We start from the raw sequence: 10,048 nt of genomic DNA on the forward strand, positions 1-10,048 counted from the left end.
CCTTCCTTCCTTCCTTCCTTCTTTCCTTCCTTCCTTCCTTCCTTCCTCGTGGTGCTGGGGATTAAACCAGGTTTGACTTCATACAAGATACATGCTTTACCCTCTGTAGCATATCTCTAGCCCTTTGTTTAACTCTTAATAGTAGTTTTCAAGAAAATAATTTCACAAGATGTCAACAATTAACAATTGTTATCAACAAAACAATTTCGAGTCACATAGAATTGCATACTGCCAGTGGTTCTTTCACAGAATCCATTTAGTTATATATTTAATTTTAAAAGAAAATCCTCTCTTGCCAAACATAATATCAGGAAACAAGCTGCAAGGTACAAAGCAGGAGGTAAGCTTTTTAAACTTCTTGAGTTCAGCAGCGGGATGGAGAGGAGAGTAGGCAGTGCTCCTACCTTGTGTTGGCTACCTGGCTCCTACCCTTGACAGACACCCCATACCATCTCCCAAGGCCCACCAAGAGTGAGCCCCAAGCACCACTGGGTATGGCCCCCAGATAAAAAGCAAACAAATAAAATCCCTCAGTTCAAAAACTAAGTTAAAATGCATTCTAAAATTCTGTACAGCAGTATCAGTTGGTGCTATGGGGTATCTCTTTCATCTGTAAGAGGCTTTCAAATCCGTAGATACCCTTGAGTAGGAAAAAACAGGGTAAATGATTATTGTGACTCACTTACATCTTTTTTGAGCATGGGATGCCAAATATCACGATGGGCCACAGTAGTTACTGTAAGGTTTGCTTGGGACCGGCTGCAACCAGCTGATGAGATAGCGGCATTCCTGGAATCCAAGAACATCCAGGGCGAAGGCAAGAGACTTAGGGACGGTCTGGTGTCAGGAAGTCACCAGGCTGAGTTCCATGCCTCCTCACGCCCACCGCTGGCACACAAGCAAAGGCCCGGCCAAGCTCAAAGGTCCTACTGGTCTCTGTTCCCTTGTCCCGCCCAAGACCACTTCCAGTCCCACTTAATCTCTCCCAGGGCAGCCCAGCCTCACCAAGAGACAGCCGGATCCACTTGGGAGCACACCCCAAGAAACTTCTATTTCTTCACTTTACTCCTCTATGTCCCTCTGCACTGCATGAGGCAGTGACATCTCCAGTCCCGAATAGAGTTGCTCATCGATTTGCTTGAGCGGGCACCAGTAACATCTCCATCGTGAGACTTGTTGGTACTGTCCCTGGCATATTGAATACGTCATGGGTAGGTTGCCAGGCTCTGCGGTGGGGGTGGGATACTCTCGGTAGCTTGCTCTGAGAGGGATGGAGGAATCTAACTTGGGTTGGCTGCATGCAAGACAAATGCCCTACCTGCTGTGCTATTGCTCTAGTCACTATTTTCAATATCAGTGGCAAATAGTAATTTATATAATTCAATCCTCTCATTTTATCCATTGCTTCTCTTACCTCAAAAGTTTTTATTCAACTGATTTCTATGTTCTTCTATTATGTAAAGCAAATTCCTAATACAGTGTTATTGCATTATAGTTCCTTCCAGCTGAGATGGTCTTCACCCAATAAGCAGGCCTCAATTCCTTTAATCTCTTATGCCTGTACAAAATGAATCTCACGTTTCCCCCTGACTAACCTACATAGTAACCCATCCCACTCCTTTTTTCTTTGCTGTGTTAGTATTTTCTTCTTCCATGTACTATAACAAAATTTACTATAGTTATCCCTTGCCTGTTTATATCTTTCCTCCACTAGAATATCAAGTCCATGAAAATAAGCTATGGCTTCCACACTGTAAGAAAGGCAGGAAGGAAGAGAGAAAGAAAAGAATTATTTGCTGCATATCGGCACTGAATCAACAAATATTTTGACCACAAAGCTGAGAAATTTATATGCCTAGAAACTTCTATCTTGGGAGAACTTATTGTAGAATCCAGATAAATTAAGTACAGATTAAGCTCAGACTTCATTCTTTACCTACATTTTAATTATTTTCTATCTCCCAGTTCAGAAAAATGACTAACACTATGGCCTTCCCATTTGGTCTTAATCTATTGGCCTATTTAAATATTACTGCTATATATAGTATTTTTATTTTGGTAAGTTTTTTATTTATTTTCTTTACTTACTAGTCAAGAGTTATTGTTTTATTACTTAATACCTACAGAGGATATTCTGTCCAAGTCCTATCTTTGTTTAATAACTTTTTCAAAAACAATTTTTTATACTGGATATGAAAGCAGAAATAACTATGATTCATGAGTGCATGCATAGATATGGAGCCACAAAGATAGAATTTTATGCACAATAAAGTCATAAAGAATATTTTTATTAGTGGCATTAACTGTATAATTCAACATCTGGAAACATCTCTTCATTATTTGTACTACAACTTGAAAGCCCAGAAATAGAATCACCATATGGAAAAAGAAATGGAACAAAAATAGAAACCGTTTTTAACACCAATGATACAAATAATATTAATTAAAAGAAATCACAAAATAATTTCATAAAATAAAATATATAGCATATGGATCCTCTCATATAAAGTCCAAAAATAAGGCCAGAGAAATAGTACAGGCAGTAAGGCACTTGCATTGAATGCAGTTGACATTGGTTGGACGCCCTGAGCACCACCAGGAGTGGTTTTTGAGTAGAGTGTCAGGGGAAAGTCCTAAGCATTCCTGGGTATGGCCCCCAAACAACAACAAAAAAGTTTAAAATTAGCAATATATGCTTATATCGATAGATATTAGAATAATGTTAATATTTGAGCTCAAGATATAAACATCCACTGGTGTGTGAAGAATGCATTTTGCTTTTAATGGCATAGAACTGTGCTTTATGCATTTTTCTATATGTTGGTTATAATAAATTCTTTTATGTAAAAATCAACCTGTATGCACACACAGCAATAATAGCTGTATGCTGGACTGAATGGTAGATTTAGTGAAAATATCGCCCTCTGTAAACTAAATTTGAGAAAAATGATAAAACTACCAAAGAAATATTTAAATGTATCATACAGTAGCAGATCACTTTTAGAAACTAGAAAACAGATCAATGAAAAATAAGTAGTAAGTAGTATAAAATAAGTTTTTTAAGTCATAAATAAAACTTAATGTAATCAATTAGCAGCTAATTGACATCAAATACTCACCAAGCAAACAATACTTCCATTCTCAGATCCCTTGCTTCTCTGCTCACCTAGACAGATGTTCTCTTTCTACTCACTCAGGATGACTTATGCAGATTATCTTTCTACACACATATTCTGTCTTTAAAAATAGCTCAAGAATCATCTGCATATTTCATCTAAGTAAGTTGAAGTAGAACATCCATCTAGGTGATCTGAGAATAAGAGGATATAGGTTGGATATACTATATTGGAAATACGAAGATTAAGGGACTGCTTTTGAGATTGTTATCTTTCTTATTACATCTGGCTTGAAAGATTGCTAGCAGCAGACAGGAAATTGGAGAAGACTCTCGGGTACCTGAGAAGTTTGGAGAAAAAGAATCAAAGATACTAGCAATAACTTTCCTTAAAAAAAAATATTTCATTTGTTATCCAACTCTAAAACTGATAGTCAAAAAAAATTCCTTTCAATTAACATAGCTACTAAATATTATTCAGTCCCTGACAGAAGTGGAGTGTAACTAATGGTAAAAATGAATATGTAATAAAAGGATAAAAGAGGAGGTTAAAAGCTCAGCTAATAGTTAATGCTTATTTTGATTAAGTAGAGAATATGAAAGGAGAATTGAAAACGTATTAAATAACATTCTGAGTGGGCAGTACCTTGATGTCAAAGATAGAGGAAATTTATACTTATTTTTAAAAATTTAATTAAATTTTAAAAATTGAGGTAACATAATTTACAGTAGTATTGAAATCATTATTTTCTAGTCGCAGAGTACTACATCCACCACCATTTTCCAATCACTTTCTCCTTCCCCCCACACTCCCCCATTTCTAGTTCTAATGATCATGTCTAAGGGTTTTGTTTCCACAGGGGATTGTCTAATCCTTTTATTAGTTTTTTATAGTCTGCATGTGAGCAAAATTATTTGATATACATCTTTTACTTTATGACTCACTTCAACATATCATCCAATTTCCTCCAAGTTGCAGTATTTTTTCTCTTAGCTGCATAATATTCTTTATGTATATATATATGTACATACACACACACACACATATATATATATATAAATATACACACCACATTTCATTTACCCACTCATCTAATGTGGGACAATTGTGTTGCTCCTAATCTTGGCTACTGTAAATAGTGTTATAATGTATGTAGCTGTACATATCTTTTTGAATTAATGTTTTTGTATTCTTCTGATAATTTCCCAGGGTCAAATGCAAAGTTCTATTTATAATGTATTGAGGAATCTTCATACTGTTTTCCAGGTAGGCTGAACAATGCACTAGTCATAGGTGAATGAAAATTCCTTTTTCACCACACTTCTGTCAGGAAAAAAACATTGTTTACAGACTTTTTCATATAGACCATTCTTGCTGGTGTGAGGTAATAAAACATCATTGTTTAAAATTTTCATTTCCCAATAATAAGTAGTTTTGAACATTTATTCATGTGTCTATTGGTCATTTTTATGATGTCTTTGAGGTTCTTTCAGTTTATCTCTCTCCCCATTTTTTTTTTGATGTTTATTTATTTATTTATTTATTTTTAATTTATTTATTTTTAATTAGAGAATCACCGTGAGGGTACAGTTACAGATTTATACACTTTTGTGCTTATACTTCCCTCATACAAAGTTTGGAACCCATCCCTTCACCAGTGCCCGTTCTCCACCACCCGTAAACCCAGTGTCCCTCCCACCCTCCCCAATCCCATCTCCCCCCCACCCCACCCTGCCACTGTGGCAAGGCATTCCCTTCTGTTTTCTCTCTCTAATTAGCTGTTGTGGTTTGCAATAAAGGTGTTGAGTGGCCGCTGTGCTCAGTCTCTAGCCCTCATTCAGCCCGCAACTCCCTTCCCCCACATGGCCTTCGACTACAATGTAGTTGGTGATCGCTTCTCTGAGTTGACCTTTCCCCGGAACGTGAGGCCAGCCTCGAAGCCATGGAGTCAACCTCCTGGTACTTATTTCTACAGTTCTTGGGTGTTAGTCTCCCACTCTGTTATTCTATATACCATAGATGAGTGCAATCTTTCTATGTCTGTCTCTCTCCTTCTGACTCATTTCACTCAGCATGAAACTTTTCATGCCCATCCACTTGACTACAAAATTCTTGACCTCCTTTTTTCTAACAGCTGCATAGTATTCCATTGTATAGATGTACCAAAGTTTCCTCAACCAGTCATCCGTTCTGGGGCATTCGGGTTTTTTCCAGATTCTGGCTATTGTAAACAGTGCTGCGATGAACATACATGTGCAGATGCCATTTCGATTGTACTTTTTTGCCTCTCTGGGATATATTCCCAGCAGTGGTATTGCTGGGTCAAATGGGAATTCAATATCTAATTTTTTGAGAGTCGTCCATATTGTTTTCCAGAAGGGCTGAACCAGTTGGCATTCCCACCAGCAGTGAAGAAGGGTCCCTTTCTCCCCACATCCTCTCCAACAGCGGTTGCTTTTGTTCTTTTGGATGTGTGCTAGTCTCTGTGGTGTGAGGTGGTATCTCAAAGTTGTTCAAACTTTACTACAAAGCAGTAACAATTAAAACAGCATGGTACTGGAACAAAGGCAGAGCCGTAGACCAATGGAACAGGGTGGAATATCCCTACACACAACCCCAAATGTATGACCATCTAATCTTTGATAAGGGAGCAAGAGATGTGAAGTGGAGCAAGGAAAGCCTCTTTAACAAATGGTGCTGGCACAACTGGACAACCACATGCAAAAAAATGGGTTTAGACCTTGACCTGACACCATGCACAAAAGTCAGATCAAAATGGATTAAAGACCTCAACATTAGACCACAAACCATAAGGTACATTGAAGACAAGGTCGGCGAAACCCTCCACGATATTGAAGATAAAGGTATCTTCAAACGTGACACGGAACTAAGCAATCTAGTAAAAACAGAGATCAACAAATGGGACTACATTAAACTTAAAAGCTTCTGCACCGCAAGAGATACAGTGACCAGAATCCAAAGACTATCCACAGAATGGGAAAGGATATTCACCCAATACCCATCAGATAAGGGGTTGATATCAATGGTATATAAAGCACTGGTTGAACTCTACAAGAAGAAAACATCCAACCCCATCAAAAAATGGGGCGAAGAAATGAACAGAAACTTTACCAAGGAAGAAATACGAATGGCCAAAAGGCACATGAAAAAGTGCTCTGCATCACTAATCTCCCCATTTTTTGAATGAGGGTTTTCAACTGCTATTGTTGTTTTGTTATGTTTTGAGCTTTATGTCAATTATTATTTCATTTTTTAATAAGAATTTTATTTTATTGAATCAGCATGTGGAAAATTAGAATGCTTTCAGGCTTAAGTCTCAGTTATACAATGCTGAAACAATCATCCCTTCACCAGTGCCCATATCCCACCACCAAAAAAAAAAAAACCCACACAGTACACCTCCCATCCTGCCCCCCCACCTTGTAACTGATAAGTTTTACTTTACTTTCCGTTTACTTTGGTTACATTCAATATCTCAACACAAGCCTCACTATTATTGTTAGGAGTACCCCACTAGAGTCAGATCTGTTGTGAAGAGAAATGAGGTCTCTTTTTGGATTTCTATACTTTAACAACTAAGGCCAGGGAGATTTCTTCCAGATATTGGATCATTGCAAGCTTGTAAACCCCATCTGTGGTCGTCATAATATGGCGGTTACCATGCCTTTCATCCCCGGAAAGGAAGAGGCGAGAGAGAGAAATACCTTTCTCCTCCTGGGCAGGCATGGGGCCGCAGCTTAGTCCTCAGGCTGGAGACATTATGCGAGGAGCTGCTCATGCCGAAAGTAGTTTAGCTGGGTCTGGATTCATGCTCGTGCAGTGGCGGAGAGGCCGCACACACGTGCGGACCCTGGGATCACACCTTGGCGGCTTGTTATTTCATTTTTAACTTATTTTTTATTATTGAGGGAATATGACTTCAAATTGTTGATAACAGCTTCCTGCACACACAAATCCAACACCACCCCCATCACCAGCGTACCCACATCTTTCCCCGTAAGATCTCCATATGCCTTCCTTTCAATCTCACACTAAAAAATGCAGCTCTCTCATTGTGTTGCCGTTGGCCCTTTACTGCTACCTGCTCTGTGTCTTTAAGTGCCACATATGAGTCCAGTCATTTTTATACATATCCCTTTCCTTTTGACAACTTCACTCAAGATAATCCTCAAGTTTCATCCAAGCCATGGCATTCCATTCTATTTTTATATCTATCTATCTATCTATCTATCTATCTATCTATCTATCTATCTATCTATCTATCTACCTACCTATCTATCTATCTACATATTCATCTATCTCACAAATTTTTACATAATTGTATTACCAACATTTATAATACCAGACCCATGTAAGTCTGGAGATATATATATATATACATATAAATATATGATCTTATATAGTACACATTTTAGCCTGCTCTGATTATTACAAAACCAGAAAAGTTAAAATATATGCAATGTACTACAACTTCTCAATCTATTCATCTGTAGTTGTGCATTTGTGTTGCTTCCATGTATTGGCAATTGTACTACCTGCTGTGATTATCATGGTCTGTGCATATATCCTTTTGAATCAATGCTTTTGCATTGGGGGATAGATGCCAACAAGTGATATTGCTGGGTGCCATGGGAGTTCTACCCCTTTATCTTTTGAGAGAGTTCCATATTGTTTCCCACAGAAGCAGAACCAGATGACATTCCCACCAACAGTGGACGAGAATTACTTTTGCACAACGCTTGCCAACACTACCCGTTTTCTAGACTTTTTGGTAGGTGTCATTCTCTCAAATGTGAGATGATGCCATTTTTGTTTTATCTCTTCCTTCCTTCCTTCCATCCTTCCTTCCTTCCTTCCTTCCTTCCTTCCTTCCTTCCTTCCTTCCTTCCTTCCTTCCTTCCTTCCTTCCTTCCTGATTCTGTGTTTTTTAATACTGTTATAACTGTTTCCTTTGCACATAATTCCAACACCACACCCATCACCAGCGTATCCATCTACCTCTCCCAAGTAGCCCAATGTCCCATCCTTGTGTGGACCAAGAATTTATTAGTTGTCTTTCTTTCATGGTGTGTGTGTGTGTGTATGTGTGTGTAGGGGTGGGGGGGATTGCTTTAAAAATATGTTACTGAACAATAAATATTTTGAGTTCCAATAAGTAAAAGATTTTTCTTCTTCTTGAATCATCTCTTATCTTTCATAAAATTGAAAATGTTAGATTAAAAAATTGAGATGTGTCATCTCTCATTAGGAATAAAAAATATTAAACTGAGAATGGACTAATTTCAGCAATTTTGTAGTAAATTATGTCCTGTGAGAATAGAAGTCTGCCACAAAATTGCTGAAATTAGTCCATATTTTATATTCTATCCTATCAGAATAGAAGTCTGAAAAAATAAAACAATGGAAGTGGGGGTAAGGGGTGTTGAGAGATAGTACAACAGGCAATGTGTTTGTCATGCATGCAGCTAATCTGGGTTCAATTCCTGGTACATCATATAATCCCTCAACACTACCAAGAATAATCCCTGAGTCCAAAGCCAGAAATAAGACCTAACTACCACCAGGTGTGATCCACAAACCAGAATTTTAAATCTTAGCAAGATTTTCTTTATTCTACATTTTTAAGGTATGACACATTTAACTATCACCAAGAACCCTGGTGAATGATCATAAGCAACAGGGAAAATTAACATTGTTTAAAAACACACACACACACATACACACACACACACACTGATGCCATTATTGACTTCATTGTTATATATTCACTTCTGACAAAGAGATTAGAAATGCAAATTTTGGTTTGTTTGTTTTTGTTTTGGGGACCACACCTGGCTGCACTCAGGGCTTATTCCTGGCTCTATAATTAGGGATCACTACTAGCAGTGTTCTGGGGACCATATCGGGCACCAAGGACAGAATCTGGGTCAGATGCATGCAAGGGAAGCTTCCTAGCTGCTGTAAAGGCACTCTTGCCCATGATTTGCAACTTTTGCCTATCCAGTTTAAATACATAGCGTATTATTAATACATAGCATATTTTACTGTGCTGGAGACAGTGTGCTTTGTTAACTTATCCTCAGATATAAAAAAAACAATTCTTCTTAAAATTTCTATCCATTCCAACTGTTGTTTTGTGCAAGGATATTCCAGTGGTGGAACTCGAATGCTGGCTGAGAAGTAGAGATATTATTCAACTGCTTTGAAATAAAATGAAAATGAAACAAAAAAAATCCTTGGTGGCAAGGTCTCTTACTATTCAAATCATACATTGAAACAAACAAGGTGAAGCGTAGTATTAAAAAATGCAATCTCTATCCCTATAATTTGTTACAGACATTTTTTTTTGTCTAAGACAATGATACAAGCTCCTGTTCTACTACTTTCATTCTAAACCAACAAAAGCCATTGTCAAAAGAATCCATGCATATGGTATTTATAAGATAAGTGTAGTTTACTTCATATGATTTTATTTTACTCTGGACTTCCTGCAACTCAGATAGTCTTCCTTTTCAATTACTGGAGATAATTTAATAATGCTGCTTTTCTTAGACAAAGAACTATTCATTGTTTAAAATCAAAGGACGACTTTAGGAAATTTCAAGGATGAATAAATTACTACTTTAGCTTTTAGAATTTTGGTCTCACTTTATGGTACTAGGCCTAAGCTGACAAAGTGCCTCTTTCTTCAGTTTTTGGGGTACTTTATACAAAAGAATAAAAGTCACTGCAAAAACTTGAATATTTCATTCTACTGAGCATTCCCACTGTTGAAATATAGAATTAATATGTAAAACACTCAGATTTCTGTCTTTTTTTCTTAGTTTGAAAATATGTCCCTGGCTAAAAAGACATAGACCAAACATACAGATCAGGCAGGTTTACAAAGAGAATTGCAGTAGCTATAAATT

The 10,048-nt window shown here is 37.4% G+C and overlaps 1 non-coding gene across 1 annotated transcript; it reads right to left on the minus strand.

Annotated features, from left to right (window-relative positions):
• Nucleotides 1–7,455: 7,455 nt before the first annotated feature.
• On the minus strand, nt 7,456–7,597 carry LOC129402965 (small nucleolar RNA SNORA72). The gene has a single exon (XR_008628974.1). It is a non-coding gene; the product is annotated as a small nucleolar RNA SNORA72 (small nucleolar RNA).
• Nucleotides 7,598–10,048: the final 2,451 nt, after the last annotated feature.

The sequence above is a fragment of the Sorex araneus genome, chromosome 2 (genome assembly GCF_027595985.1).
Source record: "Sorex araneus isolate mSorAra2 chromosome 2, mSorAra2.pri, whole genome shotgun sequence".
Taxonomy (NCBI): Eukaryota; Metazoa; Chordata; class Mammalia; order Eulipotyphla; family Soricidae; genus Sorex; species Sorex araneus.